The sequence below is a fragment of the Canis lupus genome, chromosome 8 (genome assembly GCF_011100685.1).
Source record: "Canis lupus familiaris isolate Mischka breed German Shepherd chromosome 8, alternate assembly UU_Cfam_GSD_1.0, whole genome shotgun sequence".
NCBI lineage: Eukaryota > Metazoa > Chordata > Mammalia > Carnivora > Canidae > Canis > Canis lupus.
In genome coordinates, this window is record NC_049229.1 from 53,331,250 (window position 1) to 53,349,917 (window position 18,668).

An 18,668-nucleotide genomic window follows, 5' to 3' on the forward strand; every position below is an offset into this window, starting at 1 on the left:
TGGGACTCAATCCTGGGACTCCAGGATCACACCCTGGGCCAAAGGCAGGCGCTAAACCACTGAGCCACCCAGGCACCCCCAAAAGGTGGTGTTCTTATTCTGCTGATGGTCACATCAGTGGCTAGCAGTAGAGATGAATGGATAAGAGATGCCATCAAATGGGATTTGAAGCAAATTCTATAGATTAAGCAAAATCTTGTAAAACTACTTGAAGGGTGATAGTGCTATTTTAAGCAGTTTAAAACACACATAAGAAAATCAGAAAGACTAAAAACAGACTGCATTCTAGGTTAGTCTTTGAGATTCATTTGTTTTATTATTTCTCAAAAGTCAAGTTCCATATCTGCTATCATGTATTTTTTTACTTTGGCTTCAAAAGACTCTAACCTCAGCATTTTTCACTGATAACTCAATCCTTCTGTTATTTCCACTCAACATCATATGAAAATCATGTTTCCTTTTTTTAATGACTCATATCTTACAGTTTGTTGTTTATTAATTCCAAGACAATTCCTGTTAGTGACTGTTAGGTTATTCCCAAGAGAATAAAGGCTAAAATTAGACCTTGTGGTTTCCACTTTGTTCTTGGGCAGGTATGTGCATGTTTTGACCTTTCCCCTCTCCAGCTGCTCATTTCTTATAAGGCAGCAGCATAAGGGCAGAAGTCATATAAATGGAATTGCTTGCCTTACTTTTAAAATTAAAGCTGACAGGTACAATGGGGTAAAAGAAAAACATGTCCACACAGATGTGGTCAAAGACTTCAGAGAGCTGTTTATGGCATTATTTATGCAGCTAAAATTAGGTATATGTAATGGAATGATTTTTTGTTTTATCTTTAGACAAAGATAGTATCTTTTCAAAATACTTATTTTTCATTGAAATGGACCTCTAAGCTGCCCCACCCCTTGCCAATATCATTTATTAAGATTTAAAGCATTGCCTGTTTCAGATCTCATCAGCTCTGATGAGAAATATAAAATGCTACAAATGACATTCATATTTCATATATAAAAAAAAAAACATTTGCCAATATCATGAAGACAAACAGAAGACTAGAATGTCATAGACTCAGTACATGAAGGCACTCAATAAACATTTGGTGAATTCAATGAACTAGAGCAGAGGTCAACAAACTTTTTTATAAATGACCAGATAAATACTTTAGGTTTGCAGGCTATAGGTCTCTTTTTCACATGCTCAACTCTGCCATTGTAGCGTACGAAAGTAGCTTTAGAGGATACATAAATAAATCAATGTGGCTGTATTCCAGTAAAACTTCATGAACACTGAAATCTGAATTTCATATAATTTTCATGTGCCACAATATATTATGCTTCTTTTGACTTTTTTTTTTGACCTTTAAAAATGTAAAACCTACTCTTACTCACCATCCACATGAAAACAGGCAGAGAGCCAGAGGTGGCCTGTGGGTCACAGTTTGCCAACCCCTAAAAGAGATGTTACTGATTTCATAAGCCATCTGATCTTATTCTTCAAAATTACATGTGGAATGTAAAGGATTAGATTGTAGAGCGCAGTATGAAATGTGGATATAACAATTGAAAGCATGAGCGAGGTACTTTAAGGCGTACATACAATTACGTATGTCTTTTTCTTTTTGAGTAGCTTCACAAAAGACTAGCAACCTTTGATTCATGTACGTGTAAGGTGAAAACAACACATATCTTATAAATGCAGATGCATTGCTTTGAGTTGAATTTTATAACAATACAAACCTAAGGATACATCTAAGGCAGGAATTCTTAATCTGGGATCTATATATCTATACTTAGTTAATGGCTAGTTTTCACGGATTCCTTGAAATTTTTTTTTTAATTTTTGAAGTTGTAAATATTTGTTATATGCGCATTTTTACTTATTTAATTTTTTTAAGATTTTATTTATTTATGAGAGAGAGAGAGAGAGAGAGAGAGAGAGGCAGAGACACAGGCAGAGGGAGAAGCAGGCCTGATGTGGGACTTAATCCCAGGACTCCAGGACCATGCCCTGGGCTGAAGGCAGGCAATAAACTGCTGAGCCACTCAGGGATCCCTGGTATATGTGCATTTTTTTTTTAATGTGGAGTCAGTGAAGCTTTCATCAGTTTTGAAGGGGTCAGTGGTTCAAACACCAATGATCTAGCAGATTGGAAGTGATTAGCTAATAGGCTCAATTATTATTAACTTTGAATCTTCAGTATCTAAAAGCAGTATCATTAAAAAAGCAAATACCTAAAAGCTTGATATTCAAACTAGTATTAAATGGAACACATACTTTTAAAAAATCATTTCTTTCTAGAATGACTTTTTAAGGTATGAAATTACTTTTCTCATTTGTGCCAAAATCAAGTGGGCCTGTATTATACTTAAAAGCCACAAAATACTAAACAGGAACTGTGGTAGGATGAATTAATAACCCCCAAAGATACCTAGGTTCTATTTTCTAGAAGCTGTATGTTACTTTATGTGGTTTAAAAAAACAAAAACAAAAAACTGTAGATTTTAAGGATCTTGAGGTGAAGATTCTATCCTGGATTATCCAGCTGCGCCCTAAATGTAGTCATAATTGTCCTTATGAAGGAGGCAGAAGAAGATTTGACTGCAGGAGAGAAGAAGGCTTTGTGACAATGGAGCAGGAGTCAGAGGGTCATACTCTGACAGTGGAGGAAGGGGCCACAAACCAAGCTACCAGCAACTATGAGAAGCTGAAAAAGGCAAGAAAATGGATTTTATTCTCAGAGCTTTCAGAGGGAACCAGCCCTGTGGACACCTTAACATTAACACTGCAAATGGGTTTCAGACTTCTGACTTCTAAAACTCTAAGAGGATAGAGTTGTGTTGTTTTAAGACACCAGGTTTGTAGTAATTTGTTATAGCAGCAGTAAAGGAACTAATACAGGAACTCTTTATATTCCTGCTTCCACCAGGTAATATCTGGTCCTGTGCCTTTTTACCTTAATTTTTATTGAGTTTCATCTCTGGTTCCTAGGAAACAAGGATATGAACAATTTGATTTTGCATTTTATGTTTATGTGTTTCACAACTAGGGAAATACAAAAACACAACCAAAATGAAAAGGTATAAATCCAGCCAATTTTTCTCTCCCTAAAGCAAATCCTAGAGGAGTTTGTTGAACAACTGAGAGCTTTCATATAATTTATGTCCCAATTTTATACTGAAAATACCTAAAAACAAAATAATTTTAGAAATTATCAGAATACAGGGCGCCTGGGTTGCTCAGTGGGTTGTGTCTGCCTTTGGTTCAGGTCGTGATCCTGGGGTCCTGGGATCGAGCACTGTGTTGGGCTCCCTACTCAATGTGGAGTGTCTCTCTCTTTCTCTCTTTCACTCTCTCTTTCTCTCTTTCTCTCTCTCTCATTCTCTCTCTCGCTCAAATAATAAAATCTTTTTAAATAGAAAAATTATCAGAGTAATAAAGTAATTTTAGAAATTATCTGAATAGCACATGCCTTCTCTAAATACCTAGTGATCTCAATTTTTAGAATGCAGTCCGGAAAACAGTATCCTCTCTCCAAAGACATATCATTTTACCCTTTCCCCAATTCATATATGCATGAAAGTTTGAGGTACAGGGGAAATGATACTGAAAAGTCAGAAGAGATGCTCCAGAATCCATGCATCCAAAACATTATACATTTTATTCACAGGTAAAACTCTCAATGCTTTCCTCAGAGTGTAAGGACTTTTATATTCCATAAAATCGTGACTGGGTATTTTTTAGGCAACTGATATTTAAATAAGACAATCATACTTGGGCATGTGGAGATTCTAGAAAACTGACAGAAGAATGCACTCTTGATAGCTAGAAGAAGCAATCTCGCAGAATATGGAAGGAAAGAGACATAGGAATGTTTGAGCATGATGCAAGAAGACCAAGTAGTGCTGTATCTTCAGTTGATGCTGCGGATAATGATTTCATTAGAGTACAATCATTAAGTTGGGAACAACTGCCCCGAGTCATTAAATAAATGCATGGCATATTCTGCTTAAGGAGGTAAGGGAAAACAAAGAGCTGTAAAGCCCTTATTGAAAGCCTCAGATACAATTAAAACAAATATTCATGCTTACAAGTAAGCATCAATCACCTGAAACATTTATCTATTTATAGTGCTAATGCTGCTGTCAGAACTTAATGGATGTTCAACTACCACTTGATGGGTAAATTCATGAACAAATAGTGAATTAAATGATTATCATTTATTGTAGATATGCTGATAAGTGTAATAAATTATAAATTTATTTAGGTCTTATTTAAGAGAAATATTTAGAAATTACCTAGTTCAGGAGTAGCTTTAGAAAAAGAAGAAGAGAAATAAAGATACTTAGAAAAATAATTTGAAGTTTATTTTTTGAGCTTAATAAAGTCAATCCCAGTGCCTGCTCACTCAGATTTTTGGTGTTAGACATAAAAGAACTAGAGCAAAAAAAAAAAAAAAAAAAAAGAACTAGAGCAATAACCCCACCAGGCTATAAAATGAAAGTTCCATATCAGAGATTGCATTCGATTTCCCTTAAGAGTTTTTCGAGTAACCTAACACATTTACCTCACTCAGGCTGTGTGTGTGTTTAAGTCATGTTCAAAATCTCCTCAGCAGTGCTTTTTTGGAGGCAGTTTATTCTCAGGAGTAAGTATACCAGTGAAAAGGCTTAGGTTGCAAGGACAGAAAATTCAGAGCTTTTTACTGCTACAGACCCACATGGTAGTTTGACAGCTCAAACTAACCTCCAACAGGAACTTTCCATCTGAATAGTAAGTAGATGATTATAGACATGTGCTTGAGATTTTATTTAGAAACATAGATTAATGCATCTGCTATCCTAAATAGTGAATGCTGGCAGTAAAGATTTTCCTTTCTTACCCTTGGGATCACTATAGATATCTGCTTATTGGTATTTGCTTGCATTTTCAACAAATAATGTACATTTTCTTTATCTTGACTGAATGTCTTTAGACATAGTATCAAGTATCAAATTAGGAAAAGCACTTTGCACAATTGGTTACATGTAGTAGAAGCTAGAGAAAAGAGGGTATTTCAACCAATTTCAAAATATGAACTGACATGGCTTTAACAGGCTCAATTCTTAACATAACATACAGCTACAAAACATGTCTATCGATTTTGCCTGTCCAGTCTCCATTTTTCCCTTTTGCCCAGATTTTGCTTTGGCAACCACCCTCTCCCATATTCATCCTATAAAGTTCTTGTAGGGCTAAATCCATTATCCAGTTTTAGCTTTGAACAAGTGACTGAAATCTGGTCAATTAGAGTACCATAACTGGGGACGGGTTTAAAAGCAGCATATACACAGTTAGATAAATCAAAGTTAAGGAGTACCAGTCCCAAGACTTTTACTGGAACTACTGAAAATTAAGTCTTTGCTTGCTATCACTTACTAATAAGTAAGATGATAGGATTTCTGCCTACAGCTAACAAGGACCATACTGTCACTGCTTACGAGCCCTAAAAGTTAACAAATAAGGAAGCTTTAAACGTAAAAGAGTTGATTGGTTAATAGAGTAACATTTTTGGATGACAGAAATGAATTTTCTCGTGCCACAGTTAGACTACATTTGTATTTTTAGTTCCTAACTCAAGAAATAACCTAAATAATTCCCAGCTCCATTTTTTTAAGCCAGTTTTTTTTTTCCTTAAACTAGGTTTAATGTCATTTTAATCAAGATTACTTATAGCTCCTACCATTCACTACTTTCTTTCCAAATGACTGGCATTTTGATATTTACCAATAATCAAGGGGCAGCCCGGGTGGCTCAGTGGTTAAATGCTGCCTTCAGCCCAGGTCATGATCCTGGAGTCCTGGGATGGAGTCCCATGTTGGGCTCCCTGCATGGAGCCTGCTTCTCCCTCTGCCTGTGTCTCTGTCTCTCTTTCTGTGTCTCTCATGAATAAATAAATAACTAAAATCTTAAAAAAAAATAACCAAAAAAATTGGTCTTTGACTTCCCAGTGAGGCTAGGGTTCTAAACCTGGGATCAGTAATGCTCACTGTATAGTCTTTGACAAGCTATGTCCTCTGAGGCTGGTTTCTTTATTCATTTATATGTATCTAGTTATATGTACCCTACAAGGTCGTGTTGAAGATTAAATGCACAGTGTGTTAAATGTCCAGCAGAACGGACACATGGTAATTGCATTTCCTTTTCCTCTTTTGAGAAATGATAGGGTTTTATATCTTTATTTTTCTATTTTTTACATTTTGTGGTGAAATGACAAGGTTCCTCTGAGATAGGGTTCTGTAATTCAAAAGAGAAAGGTAATCCTTAACACATATATTAGAAGTGTATGTGTGTGTTTAAGGTAGGGACAATTCTATTTTGGAGAACTAAGAAACAAAAGTCTAGATACAGGTTAAAAAAAGAAGGGTTCTACTAAATTTTTTTTCACACAAGCAAAAGCCTTATTAATGTACATCAACATGAGGCATTTAGTCTAGACAGACCTACAGTTTACGCAAAAGTGGTTTTATTATTTGTTGATTTTAATTGGTTTGAGGGTTTTTTTTGGCTTATTTTTCTTTTCTTTTCCATCAGTGACTTACTCACTCCTAGTGTGACTTTGAGTCACATATTCCTGAGATACTATAGTTATGGAACAACATGGGAATTAGGTAACCTGATAAAATATATTTTGAATTGGTTTCAGACAAATCTATTTAAGAGTGAATTTAATGTGTTTTAATCATGGGGTTTGCTATCATTGACCCTAGCATGAAACTCTATAATGAATTCAACGAATTTGTAAATTTCTAAACCACATCACCTAGCATAAAAGTTTAGGATACTTTAATATTTCATTTATCCTTGAAACCTTACGTAGATGATATGTTCATACAACTATTACCCTCAAAAGAAAAAGCAATCTGTAGTATTGGACACAGATTAACCCCATCTGCTTTGTTCAACACTGCTCTAGCAGTGATCAATATAAATATACCAGTATATCAGTGGTTTAAAAGCTGATAAAAATTGTCAATTATTACTCTTAAATAATCACATATTTTTATAGACTATAGTGGACATTTCTCTTACATTGCATTAAATGATAAACAAAAATTGAATTCTATTAAACACAGAACAATACGCTATAATTATCTAACCTGTGATTTTGGAGAAATCAAAGAATTCTGTAAGCAAATAGAATTGAACATTTATAATTACCACTATGACAATGTAACATGATATTTAACATTTAAATTTTCTATAGGCTTTCGAGTTTAAACTTAGATGTAAGATGAATTCATTAGGATAGTAGTTTATAGGTAGTTAATTTAATATTTAACATTACGAAAGACTCTTTAGCATATGAAAATGAAACTCTTAAGAAACACTCCAAAATCTACCTCTGTAAAAAAAAAAAAAAAAAAAAAAAAAAAAAAATTGAGTCATATGGCAAAAAAAACAAGTTACAATAGATGTTGGCTTCTTACAATAATACATACATTGCCTCTGAATTATATAGATAAGGAAAACTTTAGTATACTAAGCCGAAATACTTGGAGGAATCCAAGATGGTGGAGGAGTCCAAGAAGGCAGAGGAGTAGGAGACCATAGTTTTGTCTGGTCCCAGGAATTCAGCTAGATAGCTATCAAATCATTCTGAACACCTGCAAACTCAACTGGAGATCTAAGACAAGAATAGCTGCAACTCTACAAATAAAAAAGCCACCACTTTATGCAAGAATGACAAGATGCAAAAACTCACCTCAAAAAAGAGAGCAAGAGGCACTACTGCCAGGGACCTAATCAGTATGGGCCTAAGTAAGATGTCAGAACTAGAGTTCACAATAACAATTATAAAGATACTAGCTGGGCTAGAAAAAAAGCATAGATGACACTAGAGAATCCCTTTTTGGAGAAATAAAAGAACTAAAATCTAATCAAGTTGAAATAAAAAAGGCTATTAATGACATGCAATAAAAAATGGAAGCTCTAAGTGCTAGGATAAATGAGACAAAAGAGGGAATTACTAATACAGAAGACAAAATGGTGGAGAATAGAGAAGCTGAGAAAAGGAGAGATAACTACTGGATCATGAGGAAGAATTTGAGAGATAAGTGATATTATAAAGTGAAACAATATTAGAATAATTGGAATCCCATTAGAAGAAGAGAGAGTGTCAGACGGTATAGTGGAGCATACTCTAATGAAAAACTTCCCTAATCTGGGGAAGGAAACAGGCATTCAAGTCCAGGAGGCACAGAGAACCTCAAAATCAATAAAAATAGGTCAACACCCCAACATATAATAGTGAAACTTACAAGTCTCAGAGACAAAGAGAAAAATCCTGAAAGCACCTTGGGGATAAGAAGTCCATAGTTTACAAGGGTAGAGATATTAGACGGGTGCAGACCTATCCATAGAGACCTAGAAGGCCAGAAAGGACTGACATCATAAATTCAGGATGCTAAGTGAGAAAAATATGCAGCCAAGAATGCTTTATCCAGCTAGTGGTTCATTCAAATTAGGAGAGATAAAAAGCTTCTAGGACAAACAGAAACTAAAAGAATTTGTGTTCACTAAAACAGCCCTGCAAGGAATACTAAACGGGATCCTTTAAGTGAAGAGAGAACCCAAAAGTAACATAAACCAGAAAGGAACAGAGACAATATACAGAAACAGTGGCTTTACTGGTAATACAATGGCACTAAATTCATATCTTTCAATAACTACTCTGTATGCAAATGGGCTAACTTCCCCAATCAAAAGAGACAGGGTATCAGATTGGATAAAAAGCAAGAACCATCAATATGCTGCCTGCAAGAAACTCATTTTAGACTGAAAGTCACCTCCAGATTTAAAGTTAAGAGGTGGAAAAGCATTTATCATGCTAATAGACATCAAAAGAAAGCTGGGGTAGCAATCCTTGTATCAGACAAATTAGATTTTAAACCAAGGACTATAATAAGAGATGAGGGAGGACACCATATCATAATTAAAGGGTCTATCCAATAAGAAGATCTAACAATTATAAATATTTATGCACCTAACATGGGAACAGCCAATTATATAACCCAATTAATAACAAAATTAAAGAAAAACATTGATAATAATATAATAGTAGAGGACTTTAACACCCGACTCAGTGCAATGGACAGGTTATCTAAGCAGATTAACAAGAAAACAAGGACTCTGAATGATACATTGGACCAGATGGACTTCACAGATATTTTCAGAAGCATTCCATTCTAAAGCAACAGAATACATATTCCTCTTGAATGTACAAGGAACATTCCTCAGAACAGATTACATACCGGGTCACAAATCAGGTCTCAACTGGTACCAAAAGATTCTGATAATTCCTTGCATATTTTCAGACCACAATGTTTTGAAACTCAAACTCAATCACAAGAGGAAATTTGGAAAGAACTCAAATACACGGAGGATAAAGAGCATCTTACTGAAGAATGAATGGGTCAACCAGGAAATTAAAGAAGAATTTTTAAAAAATCATGGAAACAAATGAAAAATAAAACACAACTGTTAAAAAGAAAGAAAGAAAGAAAGAAAGAAAGAAAGAAAGAAAGAAAGAAAGAAAGAAAGAAAGAAAGAAAGAAAAAAGAAAAGAAAACTGTTCAAAACCTTTGGAATGCAGCAAAGGCAGTCCCAAGAGGGAAGTATATAGCAATACAAGCCTTTCTCAAGAAATAAGAAAGGTCTCAAATACATAACCTAAACTTACACCTAAAGGATCTGGAGAAGGTACAGCAAATAAAGCCTAAACCCAGCAGGAGAAGAGAAATAATAAAGATTAGAGCAGAAATCAATGAAGTAGAAACCAGAAGAAGGTAGAACAGATCACTAAAACTAGGAGCTCATTCTTTGAAGAATTAATAAGATTGATAAACCCCTAGGTAAACTTAACAAAAAGAAAAGAGAAAGGACCCAAATAAATAAAATCATGAATGAAAAAGGAGAGACCACAACCAACAATGAAGAAATACAATTATAAAAACATAGTATGAGCAACTTTATACCAACAAATTAGGCAATCTGGAAGAAATGGATGCATTCCTAGAGACTATATAAGCTACCAAAACTGAAACAGGAAGAAATAAAAAAAACCTGAACAGACCCATAACCAGCAAGGACATTGAAGCAGTAACCAAAAATCTCCCAACAAATAAGAATCCAGGGCTGGATGGCTTCCCAGGGGAATTCTACAAAACACTTAAAGAAAAATTAATACCTATTCTTCTGAAGCTGCTTCAAAAAATAAAAATGGGAGGAAAACCTCCAAACTCTTTCTATAAGGCCAGCATTACCTTGATCCCTAAACCAAAGACCCCACCAAAAAGGAGAATTACAGACCAATATCCCTGATGAACATGGATGCCAAAATTCTCACCAAAATACTAGCCAAGAGGATCCAACAGTACATTCAAAGTATTATTCACCACGACCAATGGGATAAGAAATAAAAGGCACCTGAATTGGCAAATAAGTCAAACTCTCACTGTTCACAGATGACATGATTTTCCATGTGGCAAACCCAAAAGATTCCACCCCAAAATTGTAAGAACTCATACAGGAATTCAGCAAAGTAGCAGGATATAAAATTAATGCACAGAAATCAGTTGCATTTCTATACACTAACAATGAGAGAGAAGAAAGAGTCAATCTCATTTATAGTTGTACCCAAAACCATAATATATGTAGGAATAAACCTAACCAAAGAGGTAAATGATCTGTACTCAGAAAACTACAGAACACTGATGAAAGAAATTGAGTAAGATACAAAGAAAAATGTTCCATGCTCATGGATTGGAAGAACACATACTGTTAAAATGTCTATGCTACAAAGAGCAATCTATACATTCAACATAATCCCTATCAAAATATCAACTTTTTTCACAGAGCTCGAACAAATAATCCTAAAATTTGTATGGATCCAGCAAAGATCTAAATAACCAAAGGAATGTTAAAAAGAAAATGAAAACTAGTGGCATCACAGTTCCAGACTTCAAGCTCTATTACAAAGTTGTGATCAAGACAGTATGGTACCGGCACAAAAACAGACACATAGATCAATGGAACAGAACAGAGAACCCAAAAATGGACTCTCAACTCTATGGTCAACTAATCTTCAACAAAGCAGGAAAGAATATCCAATGGAAAAAAGTCTCTTCAACAAATGGTGTTGGGATAATTGGACAGCCACATGCAGAAGAATGAAACTGATCATTTCCTTACACCATACACAAAAATAAATTCAAAATGGATGAAAGGCCTAAATGTAAGACAGGAATCCATCAAAATCCTAGAGATGAACACAGGCAGCAACTTATATACATACCACATCTTCTTTATCCATTCATCTGTCAATGGATATCTGGGCTCTTTCCATAGTTTGGCTATAGTGGACATTGCTGCTATAAACATTGGGGTGAAGGTGCCCTTTCAGATCACTATATTTGCATCTTTGGGGTGAATACCTAGTAAAGCAATTGCTGGGTCATAGGGTAACTCTATTTTCAACTTTTTGAGGAACCTCCTTACTATCTTATCAGATAAAGGGCTAGTATTCAAAATCTATAAAAAATACCTATCAAACTCAACATCTAAAGAATAAATAATCCAATCAATGAATAGGCATGTTTCCAAAGAAGACATACAAATGGCCAATAGACACTTGAAAAAAATGCTCAACATCACTCGGCATCAGGGAAATACAAATCAAATCAATACAAATACAAAGCAAAACCACAATGAGATACTACCTCACACCAGTCAGAATGGCTAAAATTAACAATTCAGGAAACCACAGATGTTGGCGAAGGTATGGAGAAAGGGGAACCCTCTTACACTGTTGGTGGGAATGCAAGCTGCAGCCACTCTGGAAAACAGGAAGGAGGTTCCTCAAAAAGTTGAAAATAGACCTACTCTATGACCCAGCAATTGCTTTACTAGGTATTTACCCCAAAGACACAAATGTAATGATCTGAAAGGGCACCTGCACCCCAATGTTTATAGTGACAATGTCCACAATATCCAAACTATGGAAAGAGCCCAGATGTACATTAACAGATGAATACTCAGCCATCAGAAAAAATGGAATTTTTTGATTTGCAATGATGTGGATGGAACTAGAGGGTATTATGCTAAGTGAAATAAGCCAATCAGAGAAAGACAGTTATCATATGATCTCACTCATATATAGAATTTAAGAAACAAAACAGAGGATCATAGGGGAAGAGATGAAAAATGAAACAAGACAAAATGGGAGACAAACCGTAAGAGACTCTTAATCACAGGAAACAAACAGGGTCACTGGAGGGGAGAGGGATAAGGGGATGCGGTGACTGGGTGATGGGCATTAAGGAGAGTACATATGTAATGAACACTAGGTATGAATCACTAACCACTAACCTCTACTTCTTAAACTAATAATGTATTAATTAAATGAATTTAAAATTAAACAATTCACGATTTATTTTCATGGCAGAATGTAATCACATCTTTATTTTGTAAAGACTGATCAATATAATAAAAATAACTTATTCAATCTAGATGCAAAAAGACAAAGAAATAAATCTGTAATATCTAGAATCATAAAAATTTACAGTGAGGGCACAATCTAATACATTGTGAACAGAGAGTAATATTAAGATTACAAGATTGTATTAAGATTGTAATCCTACAATGTCAAACAATTTTCCCTAAGATGTTTTTTTTTAATAACATTTTTTTTAAGGTTTTATTTATTTACTCATGAGAGACACACAGAGAGAGAGGCAGAGACACAGGCAGAGGGAGACGCGGGGTCCACGCAGGGAGCCCGATGTGGGACTCCATCTCGGGTCTCCAGGATCACCCCTGGGCTGAAGGCAGCGCTAAACCGCTGAGCCACTGGGGCTGCCTTCCCTAAGATGTTTTATTTGGGCTTCTATTTTTTGTTGAATGGCCAATGTAAAAGAAAATCTGCAATGCCAATTTACTAGATGGTAATTTTTATTTTTGTACTAAGAGACTTAATATTCAAACTTTTTTGACCCAGCAATTTCACTTAAAAGAATAACCAGAAATGTACAGACTACATATATGTAATGGTCATCATTCTCTTTTTTATTTATAATAACCCCATTTTCTAGAGAACCTAATATCTGGCTACAGATTAGTTATTACCTGCTTTGAGAATCTGATGAATACTAAGGATTCTTTACTTGAGAAATATAAACATTTGCTTTATTTCTATAACACCCACAGAGGCATGCACTTGTGCACACACACACAGGACATAATATAAAAACTGCACTGCCATCTAACTTTGAAACTAAAGGAGTCAGTAACAGTTTTCTAGTATACAGGAATAAGTTTAGGATTGCAGAGGGAAGAGAATGCAGTTTTCTAAGAAGTGAAAAATGCAGTTCACTTGGCACTGAAATGTAAATAAATGACTGGCCTAAAGAACTAGATAGTAGATAAAATTCAAATTAGAGACTACAAAGGTGTTCATATATTATTAGGTTTACTCATCTCTGTTTTTCATATTTAAAGAAAATACTACCGATATTCTATATATTATTCAGAGACTTTTAAGATCAATGAGTGAAGCTCTAGGAAGCTGATCTTTGATTTGAGGTTGCAACTGTGATTGACAAAGCTTAGAACAATTTGTATTTTTCTTGTTCCATAGAAGTACAAAGTACAATGTTCACTTTTTTACACAATTCAGTTTAATTCTATAAACATAGTCATAGATTCAATTCTATTAACATACCTACTATGTGCCAGATTTAGATGCCAGACATACTTAGATAAATAAAGCACTGAGCCTGTATTCCAGGGAGCTCACTATTTTGAGAATTCATAAACATTTATTTCTAACTGCAAGAGGATAACCTGCATGAGGATAGGGAATTTTGCTTCTTTTACTCAGTGGTATATTCTGAATACTTAGACAAACTTCACAATTACAAAATGAGAGAGGCAGAATTTGGAACACTGTTTGCCTGACTCTAAAGTTCATATTCTTAGCCAATATGTTATTCAGCTTTCCAGTATCCTGACTCCTTACCAAACTATAGATTGATAATTGGCTTATTCTAAAACACATAAAAACATATATCTGAAACACAACAGCAAGGATATTACATAATAATAAACACAGAAAATTCAGAAAAATAGGCAGAATATATACTATGACTATTATTCAGAATTGTTCTTTATCGTTTTCTATTTGTACATATCTGTAAACGTTTCATTTTGCTGTCTTTTGACATTATATAATTATACTGCATGTGTTCTTTTGTGACTTGCTGTTCTCAACTTTATAATTGTGAGATGGCCATGGTGATGAGTTGATACACATAATACATTTGTTTAAACTGTTTTTTAGCATCCTGTTGAATAAATATGCCACAAGTTTTTTTATTCTTCTACGGGTGGGCATGCAGTATGTTTTCAATTTTATGCAGTTACTAATGGCGCATAATCTGGTTCAGGTGTGCAAAGAGTTTCTTTTGGGTGTATGCCTAGCAATGGAATTGCTGACTCAGCTAGCAAGCATACATTCAGCTTTATAAATTAATGCTGAGCTATTTTCCATGTTCTTATACCACTTTAGAAGTATGCCCTAAGAATGAATGAAAGTACTATTGTGTTAGTCTGTACTACATTTGTTACTATTTTTTCAAGTTTGCTAATCTAAAGAGAAAAAGCAAAGTCTTCCTTTTATGACTTTGCTCCAGAGGGATAATGCATGTTGGCACAAGAGGTCTGCTTGTTGGTAGTAACACTTTTCTCATTATAGAAGTTTCACCATAAAGTCTTATATGGGTATTATGATACAGTTCTACTTATATCACTCTCCTGCTTAAAGCATCCCTGCTCCTATACATTGGACAAGCAGGACTTCCTACTATGTGCTTCCATCCACCAGTTGGACCACAGGTTTTGTGAGGTTGGGGATGAGCTCTACCCCATTCCCTATTATATGTTCTTTGCTTAGTTCCCTGGTTCAAATAAGTCCTCAGTAATATTAAAATGGACGATTATATGTTCCTAGTTAAAATAAATCTGCTCCTTTAAAACTCTTCATCTGTAAGTCTAGTCTAAGTAACAGACCCTAGACCATGACGAATTTATCAAGGTTAAGAGCTACTTCATGGACTGGTAAGATTGTGAAACCACACTTTCTTGGGTGTGCATGTCTAGAGCAGCAAGTACCTGTGCTACATGTGTCTTCATTAATATTTGAAATATCAACAACTTCTGTGGCTGGAGATATACAGGCGTCAGGAGATGAGGCTGGAGCTGTGGGTCACTAAGGATCCTGAATGCTACATTACTGAGTTCAGATTCTGTCCTACAAGGTTTAAACTTAGGCAAGTTATAATTAACTTAGTTTTTCAGATAAATTTATTAGAATGCTTTGTGGAGAGAAAAAAAACTGTTGAGAAATAAGGCTTCTTGCTGGAAACCCATTGATACCAACTTTCCCTCTACATTGACTACTTTCTCTCTCCCTCTCTCTCTCTTTTTTTTTTTTTTTGTCAAGATTTTATTTATTCATGAGAGACAGAGAGAGACAGAGAGAGGCAGAAACACAGGCAGAGGGAGAAGCAGGCTTCATACAGGGAGCCTGACGTGGGACTCCATCTCTGGTCTCCAGGATCATGCCCTGGGCTGAAGGCGGCGCTAAACCACTGAGCCATCCAGGCTGCCCCATTGACTACATTCTCATAGATGAATGAATCCTTAATATTTTCCTCCTGGGAACACTTTTTGGATTTTGATACCAAAGATTCCTGAAGGGCATTTCTGTGTGGAAATTTTTAAAACAATGAAAATGATCTCTAAGGACATTTATTATTATTTTAAAAATCTGAAAGTGGCACGCACTAAATCAATATAGAATTTCCATGAAGACACAAATAGAAAAAAAAAGGAAAGTAGTAATTTGTACAACTTTTCAATATTTTATATTTTCTCAATTGGTGAGTTAAGTTTGGTACATATTTTCTTCAGATTGTATCGAGCAGAAGATAGAACTAATGTTGTTATTCTCCCTTTACCCTAGCCATCATTTATTCTTAACTTCTGGTTCAGAGAAAACAATCTCATACTCTCAGTGGTCTCTTATTTCTTTCTCTTTTCTCCCTTCCTTCTTCTACGAAGTCACTCACATGTCTTTTTTTTTTTCTTCCCCATTTCCACAGCTACCACTCTGGCTCATCTCCTGATGCTTGGATTGTAACTAAAGTCTTCAAACAGTTTATCTACATTTTCTCTCTACTACAGTATATCCTCAACACAGTCAAGATGACAATCTCCAATTTTCAAAAGATCAAAATTTCACAACCTTCATAAGATTTTCCTTCTTATATAAGAACCACCAGTCACTTCCTACAACCTGGTCTACCAGTCTGCATTTGCCTTAATATTTTTGGTGAGCCATTAACATATTACCCTGCTCCAAAGCACCAGCCCCTCAGATTCATAACTCAGTGTGTTCTAAATATGTTCTCTCCTCCTAGAAGCTGATTCCCTCTGATCAATCCCATTATTTGGCTTGCTCATTCCAACTACCTCTAATGCCTACCTTAAATAGCCTTAAAGAACTATTCCTAGCTTTATTTCCTACAACTCTGATCACTTACTGAGTCTGTCAATGAAAATTCATTACAATATTCTCCTTGGACCGCATACTCAATTATAGATGAGACATTTGCTAATTGAATTTCTCTTTGATTTGGACCTAGAAGAGATATGACACACTGAATACAATACACAATACATTATAGGAAGATTTGACATCATCCCTGCCTCTCTGCATTCTCTCTTCCCTCTTCAGAATTTCAGCTCCAAATTAGGCCCTTCCACCATCATTCACGACAGCCAAACATGACTCTGTTATTGCACTATTGTATTATATTGTTAGCTCCTAAGACTAAAATTTTCAATTTGGAAGGCAAGAACAACACCCAGTCATTACATTAAGAGAATATAATGTTATACAACAACGACTAATATTAGGTTTTCAATAAATTAATCAATCTATCCATTTATGGAGAGTAGCCACTATGTGTCAGACAATGGTTCATTTAATACAGATTTTTCAGTGAGCAAATGAACATAATCCTAAGTGAATAAATAAAAGTGCATCTTCATATTCCTATTATGTATTGCTACTTATTTGTCCTCTTGTTTTCTGAAATATTATTTGTCTGTGAGTATCTGTGTCTTCTACCTTTATGTTACTCCACAGTGTGGAAGCTGTATGTATGTATGGTAATCAGGGACTGCTTGCTAGATGCATGCATGGAACATTAGAAATTTAGTGAGTTACTAATACTCAAATAAATAAAAATGCTACCTCCCAATTCAATATCCATCTCCACCCCCACTGCCTACCATTATGGCTTTCCAATAATACAGGAAACACTTTATGTTTTATAGTATAAAGCTATAGCTCCTCTCTTTTCTAGTTTTCATATGCAATTCTCAACCCATGCCAATCCTCACTCCAAAAAGTCTCTATTTTCATGCTTCCCCCCTCCTACTATTGTTGCCTCCAGGGTATGCAGAAAAACAACATGTTATTCTTTTCCTGAAAACTATTCCTCTTCTAGTGTTCTCTCTTCCAGGGAATAGTACCATACAGTCTTTAGGTTCTGCACCCCTCTCTCTGATCTCTCATAGAATCTGATAATAATTTCTCAAGGCCAGCTGGTTCTCATCATCTCCATTACCACTACTCCAAGCTAATTATATTTTTTCTGGGACTGGAATAGCTTCTTAAGTGGCCTCTCCAGCTCTTCTCCCCTCTTAGTCAGAATTACCTTTTTAAAACACAAATCTGACCATATGTCCCCAGCCTGCTTAAAACCCAGCAATAGACTCTCAGTGTTCTTAGGCTAAAACTAAAATGCTTAAAATGGTCTGTCCTACCTGTGGTAGACAAAATAATAGCCTCAAAAATGTCCCCATCCCAATCCCAGGAACCTAGGAATACATTAGATTACATAGCAAAGGAGAATCAGCTTTGGAGATGGAATTACGTTGTTAATCAGATGATAATAAAATACATAGAATATCCTAGAATGCCAAAAGGATCCTTAAACATAAAAGAGGGAGGCAGAAGAGTGAGAGGATGAGATGTGAAGACAGAAGCAAGGTTGTCAGAGTGACATGATACAAGGAGGACTCAGTCTCCTCCTATGGCTATGAGCCAAGGACTGTGGGAAGCTTCAGATTCTCCCTAGAGCATCCAGAAAGCCCTGGTGACACCTTGATTTTAGCCCATTTTGGAGTTCTGACTCCAGAACTGAAATTGATAGAAATAAATTTGTATTATTTGAGCATCTAAGTTTGTGTTAATTTGGGTTAGTATCAGTAGGAAACTACTAGACCACCTAACACTCCTCTTAGGCCCTCCTTACAGGTGCCTCTCTGCTCTCTGCTGCCAAGGGCCTTAAAGTATTTGTTATACCTATTTGTATAATCTCTGGATTAGTAATACCATGTCCCTAACTAGATGGAAAACTCCATGTAAGTGGGTACAATGTCTTCTTTTTGTTCACATTCTGTCTCAAGCTCCCAACCCAGAACCTACGTAAAGTAAATCAAATAAATATTTGTTGAATGAATGCAGCCAAGCATGTATGTACCATCAAACCTTTGACTAC

General features: G+C 35.4%; 1 protein-coding gene and 1 long non-coding RNA gene across 21 annotated transcripts in view; one reads left to right on the forward strand and one right to left on the reverse strand.

Moving 5' to 3' along the window:
* CEP128 (centrosomal protein 128) overlaps positions 1–18,668 on the reverse strand; it is a 397,326-nt gene that overhangs the window by 109,063 nt on the left and 269,595 nt on the right. The window lies entirely within an intron of this gene.
* On the forward strand, positions 2,644–17,156 carry LOC111097123. Its single transcript, XR_005363632.1, has 2 exons — positions 2,644–2,857; positions 16,200–17,156. It is a non-coding gene; the product is annotated as an uncharacterized LOC111097123 (long non-coding RNA).